At 51.9% G+C, this 16753-nt stretch overlaps 2 long non-coding RNA genes across 2 annotated transcripts; one reads left to right on the top strand and one right to left on the bottom strand.

Moving 5' to 3' along the window:
- Positions 1 to 634: 634 nt before the first annotated feature.
- LOC146445255 (uncharacterized) lies at positions 635 to 6789 on the top strand. The gene is made up of 2 exons (XR_014854262.1): positions 635 to 6002; positions 6255 to 6789. It is a non-coding gene; the product is annotated as an uncharacterized LOC146445255 (long non-coding RNA).
- A 4504-nt stretch (positions 6790 to 11293) lies between these two features.
- On the bottom strand, positions 11294 to 16152 carry LOC146445254 (uncharacterized). Its single transcript, XR_014854260.1, has 2 exons — positions 16047 to 16152; positions 11294 to 11802 (listed from the first exon to the last, which is right to left on the bottom strand). It is a non-coding gene; the product is annotated as an uncharacterized LOC146445254 (long non-coding RNA).
- Positions 16153 to 16753: the final 601 nt, after the last annotated feature.

The raw sequence follows: 16753 nt of genomic DNA, 5'->3' as shown, positions 1-16753 counted from the left end.
CATTCCAAATGACTCAAGTTACACTGGAAACTGAAATATTTAAATATTGCTCATCAGCCCTTTACACAGCTCTCATGTTCCTTCCCTCTGGAAGGCCTTTTAAAGCCAGGGATGATCTGAGACCACCCAGTGCCCCCTGCTTTGCCAGGGGCAGACTCCAGGTTGCTGAGGACAGCAGCCCCCTTTGCTGGGATCAAGGTGCCCTCAGCCAGCACAGGGTCCAGATGCAGCCAGGCACTTTGGATGCAGTCACTAGTCCTAAAGCCAGGCTTTCAGCTTGTGATGGCTGCATGCACCTCCTTAACAGTGCTGGCAATCAGATCCACTGGGTCCAAATTCCTTCCCACCCGCCCAGATGCTGGCTCAGGGAGGCAGTGGGTGCTGTGCCAGCCCGAAGGAAAGTCCAGGCACGCTCCAGGCACGCAGGTAGCTGGCGTGAGGGGATGGGGATGCTCTTTAATTGCTTAGCACAATGCTTCTGCCCTCCTGCTCTGATTTGGGGCACCTCATGGCTCCCCTGCTCACACACAGCAGTCTAATAAAGTCAGGATGATGCTGAGTGGAAACTGTAGGCATTACCTTGGATCTGCTTTGAGCTTCATCCATCTCAAAAATTTTGTCTCTAAATGGAAAAGCACTCACACTTTATGCCACACATGGTGTTACTTAGGCAGAGTAATTAGCATGCAAATACTACTTGCATCCAAATTAATTGCTGGGCAAGGGCATGCCCTGTGTCAGCAAGTCAGCCCTACCCTGGGTTACGTGACTTCTGAAGACACTGCTTCCTGGGACAGGCAGCCAGGGCACAAAGAGCAGTGGCTGTTGGTGTGACTCCCTGCTGGCACTCAGTGCAGCTTGCCTCAGCCCTGGGGACAGCACCTGTGCCCTGTCAGCAATCCCCCTCCCTGCCACCATCCCCAAACCTGCAGCAGCCCCTGGGTGCAGCTGGAAAGGGGTGGCCCCTGCAGGAAGACCTCTCCTCCTGTGCACCTTTGCAGCACAGCAGGCAGCCCTGCCCAGTGTGTAAGGTGATGGTGTGTGGGAAATAGGATGCCAAGGGGGCCCCTCCAAGTGCCTCCCAGTCAAGAGTGACAGTAAAAATCGTGCTCCCCTGCTTTGGAGAGGACGTCTTGTGAGCGTGATGGTGTACACATCTTCTGTCCCACAAGGCAGATTTCCAGTACCTAAAGGGGGCCTACAGGAAAGAGGAAGAAAGACTATCTGCAAGGGCACATAGTGATAGGACAAGGGGAAATGGCTGCAAACTGAAACAGGGTAGGTAGAGATTAGATTTTAGGAAGAAATTCTTTTCTCTGGTGGTGGTGGGCCCTGGATCAGGTTGTCCAGAGAAGATGTAGATGCCCCATCCCTGGAAATGTTTAAGGCCAAGCTGGACAGGGTTTTGAGTAAACTGGTCTAGTGAAAGGTGTCCCTGGCCATGGCAGGGGTCTTGGAACAAGATGACCTTTAGGGTGCCTTCCAACCCAACCCATTCCAGGATTCTATGTGTCCCCATGTCATGGGCAGGTGCTTTTGCCTGCAGGCACGAGGACCACAGAGGATGACCACAGCTCCATTGCAGACAGCAGGCTGAGCATGGTCTGTGCAGCTGAGCCAGCTGCGGGGAGCCCAAAGTGTTTGGCCTTGTCCTGGTGTGACCAAATGACGCATGTCACCCTGGTTTTCTGCAGAATAACAGGCAGCATTGGTCAGCCAGGGTGAGGCTGAATCATTGTGGCCAGAGCAGCTGTATGCAAAGTGCAAGAGGCCATGTCGGATCCATTCCCAGCAGGAGCGCTGCCGCAGTCAAATCCCTCTGGCCGTGGGCTGGGTGAGAGCAGGAGCAGCGGCTGGAGCTGTGCCGCAGCAGGAACAGCATCGCATCGGCGTGCTGCCTGTTGCAGCGCGGCTGGAGACTTGGCTCTGCCCGAGAGGTTAAAACAATCCCTCCTTGTCCTTCGGGGGGGTTGCATTTCCACTGTGAGAAACAGCAGCTTGGACAGGAGATTTCCGACTGAAGTGCTGCTTTGCCGCAGTTCCATAGGCGATGGAGAGAGCGAGTCATGGTGATTTATTTCCCAGCCCCTCTTCTGAGCCCAGGCTCTGGGTATGCCAGCTGCTGACTTCCCCTTAGTCTGCACCCAGACCTTCTGCATCCTGCTGGGCTTTTCTTTGTGTTAAGTACAGGGCAGCTTTTAAATCTGGGTAGTTTCCTTCTTGATAGTAGTAATTTAAAAAGGCAAAATAACCCAAAAGTCTTCAATCTGAGCTGTCTAGTACATTGAACCTGCATCAACCATCACAATTATTTGTAAATCACTTCTAGGGTTTTCATATTAAATATTACTTCTCAAAGCCTGAAGAGAAGATGAGAGACCCCGCTCTTCATATTAAATGCAATGGAAACCTTGATTTTTCTGTGTGGGTGGCTGCACTGGGCAGCACTGAAGAACACCCACAGTTACTAGTTATTCCAGTAAAGCTCCATATTTTCATTTAAAAATAATAAAGTAACTTTCCAGGCCTAGGGTGTGTGTGGGGGAAAGTGTGAAAAATGAACCTACAAGCCTCACATTTTTCATACTAAGCAGCAAATAAACCCCCTACAGACTAATTTTAAAATAAAATCTCAACTTTTTTTATCCACCTTCATGACACTTCAAAACTTCACATATGGGGTTTTTTTATTAGTTATTTTTCTCCTTCCCGCCTCCGCCCCACCCCAGAAGCTGGGGAGCTGGCAATAAAAAGGTAGCCATTAATCCACCCATCAAGTGGTTCTGAAAATGTGACCTGTGGCCATGTAGCTGAGATGGATGGTGGTGCCAGGCTGGCTGTGTACATAGCCAGGGAGGAGTCTTATATATTTAAAAGGCTCATATGGTGGTCAGAGCAGAAAATAAGACAAGTGAGTCTGTTAATTAGGAATAGAATTATTCCTCTATTCCTCAGTCCCTGAAGCTCTGGTACACATCACACTTTTCTCTAGCCCTTGACTTCCTCTCCACCCTGGTTATTCCACCTTTCTTGTTTGTCTTATATTTGATTATGAGGTCTTGGAGCAAAGGCTTCCTTGTCACAGCAGAGCAGAGCAGTCAGCTGTAATGGCCTTTTCTACTCCTCAGGTCACTTAAAGAGTTACTCGGTGCTTGATTCCTGACTCACGTGGATGGAGAGCTAAGAACAGCAGCCTGAAAGACTTACCAGTTCTGGTCAGCTCCTCTGTCCCTAAGGACAGTTTCCCAGGGGATCTCATCCACTAATTCTTTAAACAGATAGAAGTTCACTCTTCCAAAGTTCACTCTGCTCCTCACCAGACCCATGTTCCTCAGGATCATGGATTCACCCAGGGCCTGGCTGCTAGAGCCCAGACTGCCTTCACTTAACTTCTGATGAGCTCATCAGCACATGTGAGCACCACGTCCAGCAACACTTCTCGGGCTGGTTTGTCCAATACCTGGACTGGTAGGCTGTCCACTAGGCACTCCAGGAGTCTCCTGGATTGCTCTCAGCCAGCTGGACTGCTTTCCCAGCAGATATCTGGATGGTTGAAATACTCCATCTGGATGAAATCATGTGGGTGTAAGGCTTCTGTAGCTGAAGCAAGAAGCTTCATCAACTGTTCAGGCACCTGGAGCAGACCACACCCACAAGCTGTCCTTTGTTGGTCCCATCCTTGATTTTCATCCACAAGCTCTCAACCTGTTTGTGGCTGTTTCTCAGAGGCAACTCTCCACAATCCATCGATTCCTTAACCCAGAGCACAACAACCCTCCCTCCTTCCCACCCTGTCTCTTCCAGAAAGCTTGTAGCCCTCAATTGTAGTGTTCCATTTGTGCTACTCATCCCACCGTGTTTCTGGGACAGCAATTAGGTCGTAGTTTTCTAATTGCACCATGGTTTCCTGCTCCTCCTGCTTGTTTCCCATGCTGTGTACATTGGTGTAGAGACACTTCAGCTGGGCTATCAGCTTCCTCACCTTTTAGGAAGAACCCTCTCTAACTCCTTTGGGATGATTTACAGGTATTTCCCTGCTGCTTCCTAAAGTGTTGGTGTTTCATGGTTCCTCACTGACACTCAGATAAATGAATTTTGTAGTTTGTGGCTCCAAGTGAGACTAAAAGAGTCATATCAAAATTTGGGAGAGTGAGCGTTGCTGTGTTGTGTTTGGCCTGGTATTCAAAGCAGGAAGTGCCTGAGGTCTCGGGAAGCCAGTTTCCACAAATCCAGCCTAATTTTGGCAAATTCAGGACACTTGGAAGCAACAGCCAGCTCTTATATGACCTTAATCACGTGGAAGTGTGCACTGGTGAGCCAGGGAAAAGCTGTTTTGGGCTCATCCAGAAAAAGCAAAGGCTAGATTGTGAATATTCTCGGAGAACAGGGTGGGAGAGAGTATCTCTCCATCAAGGGCTCACTGTAATACTCCAAAATGCTGCAATGGACTACCAAACCCAGTCATTCCCTGGGGCAATAATGGTCTGTACCACACTCACTCCAGCTGCTTGGGTTTGCTCCACAGCTGAGAAACTGTTCTGTGGCAGTCAGGTGGTTTTCCATTAGAGGTCCATTACATTTAATATCATCCATCCGTAAAGCTCTCTGCTTCACCTGCAGCCTTAAGAGAGCTCTTCTCCTTAATAATTCAGTGCCTTTAGATACACACAGTAACAATTTGGCTCCTTTCAGTGGGGATTTTACCTCCTGAGCAGCAAGCAGGGCTATCTCAGTGTGGTAATGCTGCTCTTTTCCCTCTGGGATTGGCTTCCCTCAGTAGATAGCACAGGCAGAAATGCAGCTTTCCCTTGGCTCTGGAGAGTTGCCATGCCCATCTGCCTTCCTGGAAAAGCCAATTTTAGCAAAGCTGTAGCCCTCCAGAACTGCTGTATTCCTGTGATTGCTGGCAGAATCCAACATCCTGGGACATCCCAGGGCTTCCCAACAACAGCTGATGTGGGGCTGTGCCCTTAGCGTGGGCGTTGTGGTGCTGAGCTGATTTATCAGCTGTTGTTCCCTCTGTCTCACAGCTGCTCCTGGCTGTGCCAGGGCCTGGAGTGAAAGAGCCTGTTGTTCCCCACAAGGGGTACAGTCTTGCCAGGTATATCATGTCCTCATTAAGAGAGGGCTGCTTATCTCCTAACCTGCAGTGATGATTGCAGCGTGCCCTTGGTTGTGCCTCCATCCAACTGTACAAAGCAGCCAGGGACACAGCCTGGACTCAGGGAGCATGGGGGGCACACAGCCTCTTTTTCCCTGCAGCTGGCCAAGCACTGGGAGACCTGCACACCTCCCACACCAGCTTTCTGCCCTGAAACATAGTCATCTGAGGAAATTTAATTAGATAGCAAGGAACAAGCGGAAGGCATGGGGAGTTAAATGGGTGGTTAAGGGAAAGAAAAGTAATGAGATTTATTGGTTTTTTTCAGCCTTCTCCCATGGGCAGTGAAGATGTCCCCTGCTGCTGTACCTGAGAGCACTGAGAGCTGCAGGAAACCCTCTCTTGACCTCTCCTGATTTTATAAGCTGCACTGATTTTTTAAAAAATTTGTCTTAAATTAACCGCTATCCATATGCTCTGCCCCAGCAGAAGGAAGCCAAGAGGATGGGACGGAGGAGAGTTGTCTCTGCCCAAAGGCTCATAGCCCTTCTTGAGCTAACTTGGAGTCAGACCACCTGGCCCAGAAAACACTGCATCCTTAGGTCAGGGACATCCACCTGCAGCCCCCATTTTCATTTCAATTACAGTTTTGGAGGGGAGTCTCCTTGTCAAGAGCATCCCCGGGAGCTCACTTCTGCAGGTGGGGTTTGCTCTTGGTGTGGTGGCCAGACCTTGCTGAGCTGGCTGGTGGGGACAAGGCCTGGGGCTTGCTGGCTGGGTCATGTGGCTCTGCTGGCTGTGACATCACAGACGACAAGTCACAGGGGGAGAAGTCACCAGGGGCATCAGTAGGCAATCCCAGCCTCACCACAGCTGGACTCATGTAGGACTCAGGTGACTGGTGAGTGCAAATGCAGGAGGAAGACTGGGCTGGATGGAGGACAGGGCAGATACCAGGGTGTTCTGAAACAGAGAGAGAGCCAAGCCACTCAGGACAGGGCACAGTACCACCTTTGTGTCTGGGACAGAGAGGCTTGGGGCTCCCAGAGATGGCAGGTGCCCAGAGAGGCTTTGAGAATATGTTGGGTGTCCCCAGCTCTCTCCTCTCTCCCACCCAGACCTGATGAGCCCCCTTTCCTCCCACCTCCTCCAGACCATGGCTGCAGCAACTGCTCTCCTCCTAGCTTCAGTGGCCAGAAACATCTTCCAGCCTGGCCTGCAGCAGCGTCATCAGATCAGCAAAGCCACAGCCAAACAGATGCTGGAGCGTGAGGTGTATCTGCACCAGGAGTTGATTCACCTGCTGCAGGAGCTTGAGAACAGCAAGAATGCAGAGGAATCCAGGCTCTTTTCTGGGTGGCTGTTTTGGACCGCTGCAGTGGGTCTGGTCCTGCTTGTTGTCATCTGCTGGAGGGCCAGGCGAAGAAGGAAGCTTTCGGCGTCTCCTCGATTGTTTAAAGTCTTCTGTCCTGATCTCCCAGAAGAAATTGCTGAGATTGAAATTGGATTAAGAGTTTATGATAACAATCGCCCAGGGCGCAAAAATGTGACCTAGGATTTGACCTCTTCTTAAGTTTGCCCAGGCTGTCTGGGTGGCAACCCTTCCTTCCATTTTGTCAACTGCTTCATTAAGGCTTCTTTGGCTCCATATAGCACTAAAGGAGTCATATTAAAATTTGGAAAAGCAAGCACTGCTGTGTTGGTTTTGGCCCGGTATTAGAAGCAGGACTTGTGTTGGTAACTTCTGCTGCAGTAGTTTTCCATCGAGGCTGGGTATTTTCCAGAAAGTGAGGCAGAAACGTTGACATCTTCCAGGACCCCCCCTAGTCATCAGCTGGTACAGCTGACTCATCTTGTGCCTGCCTCTGTGCCTCTTCCTGTCTGCCCAGCCCTGCGTCTCCCTGCGCTTGTGTACACTGCTGGCACTGCCGGTGCTCCAGGGTGCCTCTGACCACTGCTGTGGCCCTTGCCATGCAGAGAGCCAGCCTGCTCCATCCCTCCTCCCAGCTGTATCTCCAGAAACCTTGCCAGCCCCTCCTCTTCCAGGGTTTCTTATCCAGCCTCTCTGGTTTTTGTAATTTGGCCTGTCAGTGTCCTCTGCACTCTCCAAAGCCCACAGCAGCCACAGCTCCTTCGCCCTTTGCAAACCCTTTTGGAAAGTCCCAACATGCCCTTGCTGCAGCATCCTCCCCTGCACCACCACGCCTGTGGGCACAGCATGGAAGCTTCTCACACAGGTGGCTGTTCATCTGGTGCACGATGTGGTGGACAGTGTGTAGGGGACAAATTTTTAACCAAGGCTCTGAGAAAGTGTTTCCAAGCTATGTCATGCAGTGCCTGCTGCACTTTCTCTGGGAGGGAGGGGTGTAATGTTGCTCCTATTTTAACCAGCCTTAATTGCACATGCTGCATTTTTCTGAAATTGGAGAATTTTTGCCTTGAGTCTGCCTTTTCCAGCCCCCTTGCAGCCCTCCCCTTTAGCCTGAGCTGTGATGTGCATCTGCGCCCCCCACCCTTGACCCCCATTAGCCCGAGAGGTAACTGCCTTGGTTCATCCTGTCCTTTCGTGTCTCGGAGGATGAAGGAGAGCTTCTCTTCACCTCCAGCTCGGTGGCTTGCGGGCACTAGGTCGTTATCTTAACGAGCAGGCTTATCTGAGGATCTTTTCCATGAGAGCAGCGCAAAGGCAACGAGAAGCTGGGTTGTCCCCTAGGCCTTTTCCAACAGCCCTTTCGCTCCCCTTCACTTCCTCCACCCCTCCTCCTCCCCTCTGTCCTTTGTCTTGGCTCTCAGCCGGTGCAATTCCAGCCAACTTGGGCGCACGGGGCTTGGATGCACGTGCCTGTCCTGTTTACCAGGATAAAAAGGGCCAGCGGAGGGAGATGCACAGATGCAAGCAGAGACGCAGGCAGGCGCTGGAAGGCGGCCGCAGGGAGAGGCACACGAGCGTAACTGAGCAGAAAAACACAGATGGACGTAGATGTGCAGGCAGCCCCGGGCAACCTGAGCCTTTACTGAGAGCAGGACAGGCTGGGGACAAGGGAGACACGCAGACAGGGGTGCACGTGCGGGAGGCACATGGGGACACGGCACTGGCACACGCCGAGGAGGACACACACGGACAGACGGACAGCCAAGCAGAAAAATACCAGGCAGGTAATCAGGGAGCAGGATAGGAGGAGCTGCAGAGGCCTGAGGTGAGGGGAAGACTGTGCAGAGCTTGTGCCCCGGTGTGTGCCACAGCCCCTCTTCCCAGGGGAAGGGGTGAGCGGCTGGATGGGTCTGACCTCCTCTGTCCTCTCTCCCCTCTGCCTGGATCCACACTGTAGACAGCAGCTACTTTCAGTGCTGGGACCCCCCTGGAGCAGTTGCCCTCATTTATGGACGGTTTCCTACCCTTGGCTTCCTTACAGACGTGTAGAGAAAATTACGGTGAAGTACGTTTTTTGAATGTTGAATGCTGACCTGCACAAGCCCAAACCCAACAGCCCAGAAATGTGGGCTCATTAATCCCACCATGCATAATGAGAGAAAGTAAAATCTTTTCTCAGGAAATTTTGAAACTGTCTCCTGGCTGGAATACTTGCTTGGCAGCTCCAGCCTCTTGCTATAGACTTGACACAAATAATCCTTTTCCTCCTGGCTCCTTGATCTCCCTGACCTGTCTCCTCTATCTCCACCAAGGAGGAAAATAAAGTCCCAGTCTTCTACAAGAAGGCTTATGGAGCCCCATTGTAGCAGGGGCTCCAGACCATGTGAGAGGTGCAAGGGGGGCTGCCCAGAGGTGCCCTGCCCAGAGCCTGCCTCACACACCTCCTCCTCTTCCTCTTGCTGCTGTGGCACTGCGGATGGGAAACCAAATCCCCGTCATTCGTTTTGAGGCACCAGAGTCTGCTCCAGGTCACTTCCTGGAGACAATGGCTTTATTCCTTGGACCACTGGACAGCTTTTGGCACGGGAGCCAAATCAGTGAATGGAAATCTCCTCCCTGCGAGCTGCAGTGACATCCTGCTATTGTTGGCACCCCTTGGCAGGTTTGTTCAGCTGCTTTGTACCAGTTGACATCTCCGGGCTTTCATCAGTGCGTCAGCATCACCCTGAGGCACATGGGCTTCCTGACCTAGTGCCCAAGGAAAGCCCTCTTCTCCTGTTTACCGTCAGGATGCGAAAGTAAAGGAAGCTGAAATGCTACTCAGGAATCCACTCCAGGCTTTAATCACCACTGTCACTGCTAGAAGACGTGGGGAATGTTGAAAAATAATCAACATGCTGTGTAATAGGATGCAGATGTTCAGGTTTTGATCTGTGCAGACACTGTGACCTCCCGGCTACTGGAAGACAAGCCCTAATCAAAACTCTGGAACTGAAAAAGATTTTTCCTGCAAGCTTCCAAGAAATTTGGAAGACCTTTGTGTACGATCAGTTGATAACGCAATGGCTCTGAACACAACTTTGGTTAGGCTGGGACAGATCTCTCTGTTGACAGCACAGGAGAGCAGCATAGGGCAGACATGGTTAGCTGTGTCTGGAGCTGGTTTGGAAAGGCCCTTGCCAGACAAGAAAATTAAAATTACGAGTGTCTTGTAAGCTGTAGAGTATTAAGGTACAAACACACACATGCATGCATACAATATGTGTGCACTCACACCTCCCTGTGGAGGACTGTGGGCTGATGAAGTCCTTTCCTTTCTGTTCCTGGTTGGCCACGTTTGGCCCATGCTGCTCTTCCCCACACAGGAGCTGGCTGGCTGGGAGCTGCCAGGGCCGCTTTGGAAAGAGCAGAGGAAGTAAACTGCCCTCTCCTGGGACCATCACAGTCTCACCATGCCCCTGGGAGTTGAAATTGTGCAGACCTCCTTCAGCTGCCGTGATGAATTTTCCTTAGCTACAAGAGTGCTGGAATGGGAGAAGAGGTACAACTGCAGCCAGTTGTGCCATCCATCCCAATCTCCTTCTCCTCTCTCCTCCAGCCCTCAGCACACCCAGAGGCATCTACGCTGGGTACTGCTGAGCCACTGTGGGCATCAATGCTCTCAGAAGAGGAAGAGGAGGCTGAAAGATGCAGGGATCAGAACTCAATCTTCCCATGGTACCCAAGTTCCCAGAAATGAGCACTGCACTGGCCAAAAATATCAGCCAAGCAGCACAAACGCTCTCCCCTCCACACACCTCATTGGTGCAGACAGTTATGGCAAATCCCAAAATAGCAGAGTTAGATAAATACAGAGAAAAGGGTTTACAAATTTCCGAGAGAGTGACAAACAGCAGTGCTTGCTAAGGAGGGGAGCTCTTTTTAACTCAAGGGCTTCTTCTTTCTGAAGATCCTTTCCCCACACAGAATCAAAGATAAGGTACTTTTAAAGCAAAGTGCCCTGAAACTTGAAGCCTGACGGACAGGAAGTGATGCTGGGGGCTGCACTGAGGCAGAGAGGAAATTTTTGGCAAATACATGCCTGCAAGACAGAGAACAGCCTGAGCCTCAAGTTTACTTTTTCACAGCTCCAATGCCTTCTGCCTGCTTAAAGCCTGAGAGAACAGTTATTTAGGAAGCATGTAGGAAAACAAGTATGTGATGTAACTAGATCTGGGAATCAAGTTGCCTGCTTTTTCACCCAGCTCTGCTGAATGTTTCCTGCATTGCCTAGCTTTGATATACTGGCATGGATACAGATCATGGTAGCAATTTCACTGAAGTCAGTGAGGCACATTCACCTGCCACTGAAAGGCAGCAGCTCATGGAAGACCTTCCCACACTGCATTTAAAATCAGATTTTTTGATTATATCTGGTCCTCATGCCATACCTGATGAGGAAGAAGAAAACCTTCAGCTGCATGATGCCTGCTGGGGATGCACCATCCTCTGCCAGCACTCCCAGAAGACACAGGGATGCAGCTGAGGTTGGGGCGAGGGGGGAGAGGGACTGGACACCACCCTCATTTCACTGTCAAATAGGCTCTGAGCACTTGCAAACACCCCAGCAGAGAAGCCAACACTCCGTCCTGAGTTCCGGCGCATCCCGTGGCAGGGGCACTGGGACAGCAGCTGCTGCAACGTGCAGAGGGCAGCCCAGGGGATGCTCGCCCAGCTGAGCTGCAGCTGGGCTTTCAAACCAGACTGGGAGCACTGGGAGTAACGGAGACCCTGCCGGTGCCCCTTTCTGAAAGGAGCATTGTTATTCCACGGAAATGACCTTTGGAGTCCAAATGTCTTTATTTAAAATGAAACAAAACCAACCAAAACCGCTCTTTAGGCAAAAACAAATTAGCTGTTATTGCTGCACAGCTCTAAATACTCTGTGGTGATCTTCCACACTTCTGTGTGACTGCCTGGTCTGTGAATACTTGGTGCTGCCTTAAGTCCCAGCTCCCGCCGCTCCCACGCAGGTGAGAATGGCAGGAAAACCGTCAGGTCTCCTCCCCCGCCTCGTACTTCATTTCACCTCGGTGAAAAGATCTTAAAATGACCAGTAAAAGAGGAAAGCAGTTGGGTTGGCTTAAAACTGTTGATCAGGAAGCAAAAACCACTGCAAGTCTGAAGCATATTATTTTATATTTTAAAAAAACCACCGTTGGTTCACCAGGACTCTCCTCTTTCTTCTGGCCCTGCCAGGAGCTGCTGGCTTTTTTCAAGCATCTCCCTTTGCTATCACTCCAGCAGAAGCTCTGCTTCATCTGCCTCTTGGCTGGGTGGTGAAAATGAGCTGTAAAAAGCAAATTTGGAAATCAGCTCCCCTGGCTTCATAACTCGTTTACTTTGTTTTTAGAGCACCTAACTCTTTTCTTGGACCTTTATGTCCGGAGAGAGAGCAAAGCACAAAGAGTTTCCCAGCCAAGTTTGAAGTAGCAAAAATGGTGTGTGCTCATATTCCTTCTCTACCTCCCTCCCCTTTTACAGCCCCAGCCAAACATGGCTCGTGTTAAAAGTTTGTGACCCTTGCACAGTATTTTCTGAGCCTTTCCAAACCAAACCCAGAGACTTTGTTTCCAAACAAACTTGAATTTTCCATTGGGAGCTAGATAATCGCAGTGTAGAGGAGGACACTAAAACCAGAGCTTGCACTCCAGAGTTGCATATTTCCATAGCATCCTTCATCCTGGAAAATCCCAGAAGCCTACTGAAGGGTGCTAGCTGTGAGAGGTGGGCAGTCAAGCAATCTGCTTGCCTGGAGGACATCGGTATTTGATCAGCTGGTTTAGGAGGCAGGGGGGAGCTGCGCAGGACAGCCAGGGGAGGAGGGCTGACTCAGGGAAGGGAGCCTGGTATGACTGTGCCACTGCAGTGCAAGCACAAAGCAATGCAGACATCTCGTGCCAGCATTGGAGAGCAAAGCCCCTGCACCTTGGAGCCACAGGTATTGCCAGTGTCTCCCCTCGGGGCTTCTACTCCCCTTCAGGGGTGCAAGTGGAAGGGGAGCTGTGTGTGGGGCACAGAGCAGGCAGTGGGTTTCTGCCCCTGCCCCTGCATGACCCTGTGTCCATGGCAGAAGGAAACTTCCCAGCTTGGGCAGACATGCTGTCTCCTCTCTCTAATTGCAGCCTTGTGCCTGTCCCAGAGCGGGAGCTGGCTCCTTCCCCTCCATCGCATTGTCTCTTCCCACAGCCCAGCTCCCACGGGGCTCACGGCTTTTCCTCTCCGGCTCGCAGCCCGGCTCTGCCTCACTGGCTGCGTCTTGCCCCTCACATCTCAGCGTCATCTGCTCTCCCTTCCCCCTCGTATTCATTCAGATTTTCCCTTTTTTTAGCCACTGCCTTACCGCACTGCCTTGTATCATCTTTTGCACAGAAATCCAAAAAGCAGTGGGGCTGCACCGTGGGGACATGAAGGTGGGCTGCCTGCTCCAGAGGCTTACATCCATCCCCTTCACCTCGTTGTCTGTGCTGTTGGGCCACAGAGGTCCTGGATGTGCCTGCCTGGTGGGGATGAGAGGCCCCAGAGCCCAGCTGGACAATGGCAGCACTGTGCTGGAGAAAGCAGCTCTGTCCGGCTGCCACCGCCATCCGCATCCGCTGAGCACATGGGACGGGAAGGGTGTCCCTCCACACCCCTGCACGCTGCTTGCTGGGCAAGATCAGGGAGAAGGTGGAGGGATAATGCCTGAGAGCAGAGTCATCCCACTCCCCATGCGCTGGGAAGGCTGGTGCAAGGACCAGGGTGGCTATGCATCCACCAGGCACCGGCTGGGTCACACAGAGCTTGGACATTTGCTCTGCTGCAGACTCTCAGGGGAGCTCTGGGCAGGTCCCTTGGGCCATGCTGGTGCTGTGTGATCCCTGCAAGGCACAGGGGCTGCCCAGGGCAGCTGCACAGCTGGGTCCCTGCAGCTCTGCACTCGAGGTTGGGCTGCGAGCCCAGGCACAGAGCCACACTGGCGTGTCCCCAGCCCCAGACCAGCACTGCACACAGGGCCATGAGATGCACTCCCTCAGGGGTCTCTGAGACAGCCCCATGCTGTGTGGGCTGGGAAGACCCACAGACTGTCCCTGTGTCCCTGGCACAGGTGGCAGTGGGGGGGACAGCAGCACAGCTCTGCGTATGGGGGCCATCAGACAGACCTTCTTCATATCCTGGATGCACTTCTGGCATCACTGCTGGGCTGCTGTAAAAAGTGACTTTCTCATCCCTCTGCTAATCCATTAGCAGCACCTCAGAAACCAGTGAATTACCAAAAAGGAGTGATTGCAGCATCAAAATAATATTGCTGCCACTTGCAAAGCTGTGGTGGCACCCAACACCCCTGAAGAGGGCAGGAAGAGGGAGCTCCAGCTGCAAGCCAGGGAGGAGAGATTCTAGTCACAATGTGGTGGGCCGTAGGAGCTGGCTGCTTTGCTCCATGGCCTTCCTGAAGCCCTGAGAGGGACAGGAGCAGGGAGCAATGTGGGGCCTTGCCCACAGGTAGGCATTCCCAGTTCACCTTCCCATGCCTCATCTAGAAAAAGAAAAGGCAGCTCTTTCCAAGCTTGCCAGTGCATTGCCTGCCAGCATTAGCGGGGAAGAAATCACAGCTTGCTTCCTTCTGAGCTGTCCCTAAAGTGTAGTTTGTGCTGAGACAGATGCAATCTTGAACAGAAACTTTCCCATCAGAGCTATAAACCCCCTTTGAACCCTGGGTTGGACAATACCCAGATTTCTGTTCCTCTTCTAAGGTTCTCACCATAAAAAGAACCTCAAAGGGCTCCACAAGCCCATGGTGAGAATGAAGGGCCTGTTGGGGTTTCCCTCCATGCCACAATTCCTTCCATGCACATTTGTGCACACTCATGCCATGGGCAACATCCCTATTAGAAAGCCTCCCTGCAAGATTCCTGTTAGCTCGTAAAGAAAGAGAACATCTCCTTTGCTTCAATGCATGCCCTGAACTGAAACTGGGTCTTCCTGCTTCCTGCAGGGCCTAGAGGATCAGGCTGGGAGTTAGGGACCAGGAGGAAATGAGGGGTCCTGGGTGTCCCATCCTATCCATGGGGGCTGTGGTGGAGCCACCCCCTTGCAGCCACTCACCCTCATGCAGAGTGGGCACAGCTCATACTGGGACATCCCGGGGCCAGTCCCTCCTTTGGCCTCATCAAAATGGGTCCAAATCCAGCTGGCTTCCCAGCAGCACAGCTAGGAAAGGTCTGAGGAAGTGCCAGGCTGCAAGCCAGTCACTTTGTGATGGTGACACCTGAAAAGCCTGGTTCCTCAGCTCCAGCAAGCCCTCTGTCTGGAACAAAAGGCCTGAAACAATGGTCTGGCTTCCCAGCAGTGGTGACCCAAAGGATGCCGTGCACTGAGGTCGTCAAGCCCACAAGGATTAATGACAGCTAGAGGAAACCGCTCTCCAGACGCCTTGCTGTGGGATTTGGCAGTACAATAGCCAGAAGGAGCATGCAGGCTCCTCCACTTTTTCTCAGGGCCTAGGTAAATAATCCCCTTCCATGAGAGCTGTATGGATTCCCGTAAAGCTGAATAATAGAAGCAGTTCCCAGGCTTATGGTTAATAATAATCTTTTCCAGGCCACATAATGATTATTTTGAGAGTCAGGAACCTGGGAGAGAATGCACAGACACAGTATTTTCCCAATCAGCTCATGGTGAGCAATTTGATTTCACTTAGAAGCAGCCAGCTGGGAAATAGTAACTACCCCTCAACCCTCAGGAAAGGAGCACAGTGGGTGCCCTCATGCATGCAGATCCAGTGCCCCTGCACTAGCCAGGACTCAGAGCTAAGAGCACATGACAGAAACCACATCTCCACAGCTCATGAATTTGTCTCCAGGTCTTGGATGCCACAAAAATGCTTTGGAAATTGCTTCAGGGCAAAGTGAGGAAGGGAGAGTGGAAGGAATGTGCTTAACCAGGGAAAGCAAGGCAGCTTCTTGCAAGGGATAGAAAGAAGCAGGGTGCAGGACCTTCTGCAGCCAGGATCCAAATATTTTGCATGCTTCACACAGGAGAAAGCAGCAAGCGACTGGTGGATGTTTGTTCACAGCTGAACTGGCAGTGCTGGAAGCCAGGTCTCTCTGGCTGAGGGTGGGAGGGCAGCTACATGGAGCTGGCAACTCAGGGGCTTTCAGCAGGGAGAAAAGGAGGACAGGAATGCCAGCAGCTCTGACATGGGTAGGTGGTGCAGAGCATTGGTTAGATCCCACTTCTTGGTTACCAGCAAATTCATTTGCATGGCTGGAGAAAAACATGCCGTGGGCAGAATCCTGTCTTTACAGGTTGGAGCAGCTGCCCTGGCAGCAGGGGTGGGAGCAGCCTCAGACTTCACCTGTGAGGCTCAAGCCTGTACATTCCCACCACACAGTGCAGCACGTGCCAGCGCAAGGAAACAGGATCCATGCCCTGCTGCTCACACGTGCCAGGGCCAGCCTGCCTCAGCCAAACCCTGCCCTTGGGAGCAACAGGGCCTGGCTGGCGGAGGAATCAGGCATAGCATGGCATGGCACAGCATGGCACAGCACTTACCAGGGCAACAGACAGGCTGCACCCTGCAGGGGTGCCCAGCACCTTCCCAGCACCTTCCCAGCTCCGCCTCAGTAGCCTCCTGTGTTTGCATGCTCCAGGGTAGCACTGAGAGAGGGAAGACAAGACACAATTCAGTGAACATGTGGCTGACTAGGCACCTTTGGATGCAAAAGGGTGACACTTGGAACATGCAGGGTGAACAGCATCTGCACAGACCTCCTGTCTATTGGCTTTTCAGATTCAGACAGTCTGGCTTGTCTCTTTTTCCAGCAGTCTTCACCTTGTTGTCCAGATCTGTCCACCCTTCATGGCAGAGATTATCTGGGAGAACAGCAATGAGAAGGGACACAGTCACTGGAGTGGGGGTTGGAATTACATGATCTTTAAGCTCCCTTCCAATCCGAACCATTCTACGATTCTATGACACGTCCATCTCCTCTCTCCCAGGCTTCTCGTGGGACATGGTTTTCACCTCAGCAGCTGGAGCCTCCCACCTGTATCTCCTTTCACATGCCCCTGCCAAAAGGGTTTTACTTCCTGGATATTGCATAACTGCTTTCCAGTGCCAGCATCAATTTTGTCTGCTCAGGTTACAGGAGGTTTGCAAAAGCCATCTGAAATACAGGAGCAGCATTTGAAGGGCCCAGGCCACAGCTCCAAAGGGTCTGCTTGGCCAGCTAAATGTGGAGACTGGTATGTTCTGGGCT

The sequence above is a fragment of the Lichenostomus cassidix genome, chromosome 1 (genome assembly GCF_008360975.1).
Source record: "Lichenostomus cassidix isolate B80296 chromosome 1, HeHo_3.0, whole genome shotgun sequence".
Classification (NCBI taxonomy): Eukaryota; Metazoa; Chordata; class Aves; order Passeriformes; family Meliphagidae; genus Lichenostomus; species Lichenostomus cassidix.
This window is presented reverse-complemented; position numbering and strand designations above follow the sequence as displayed.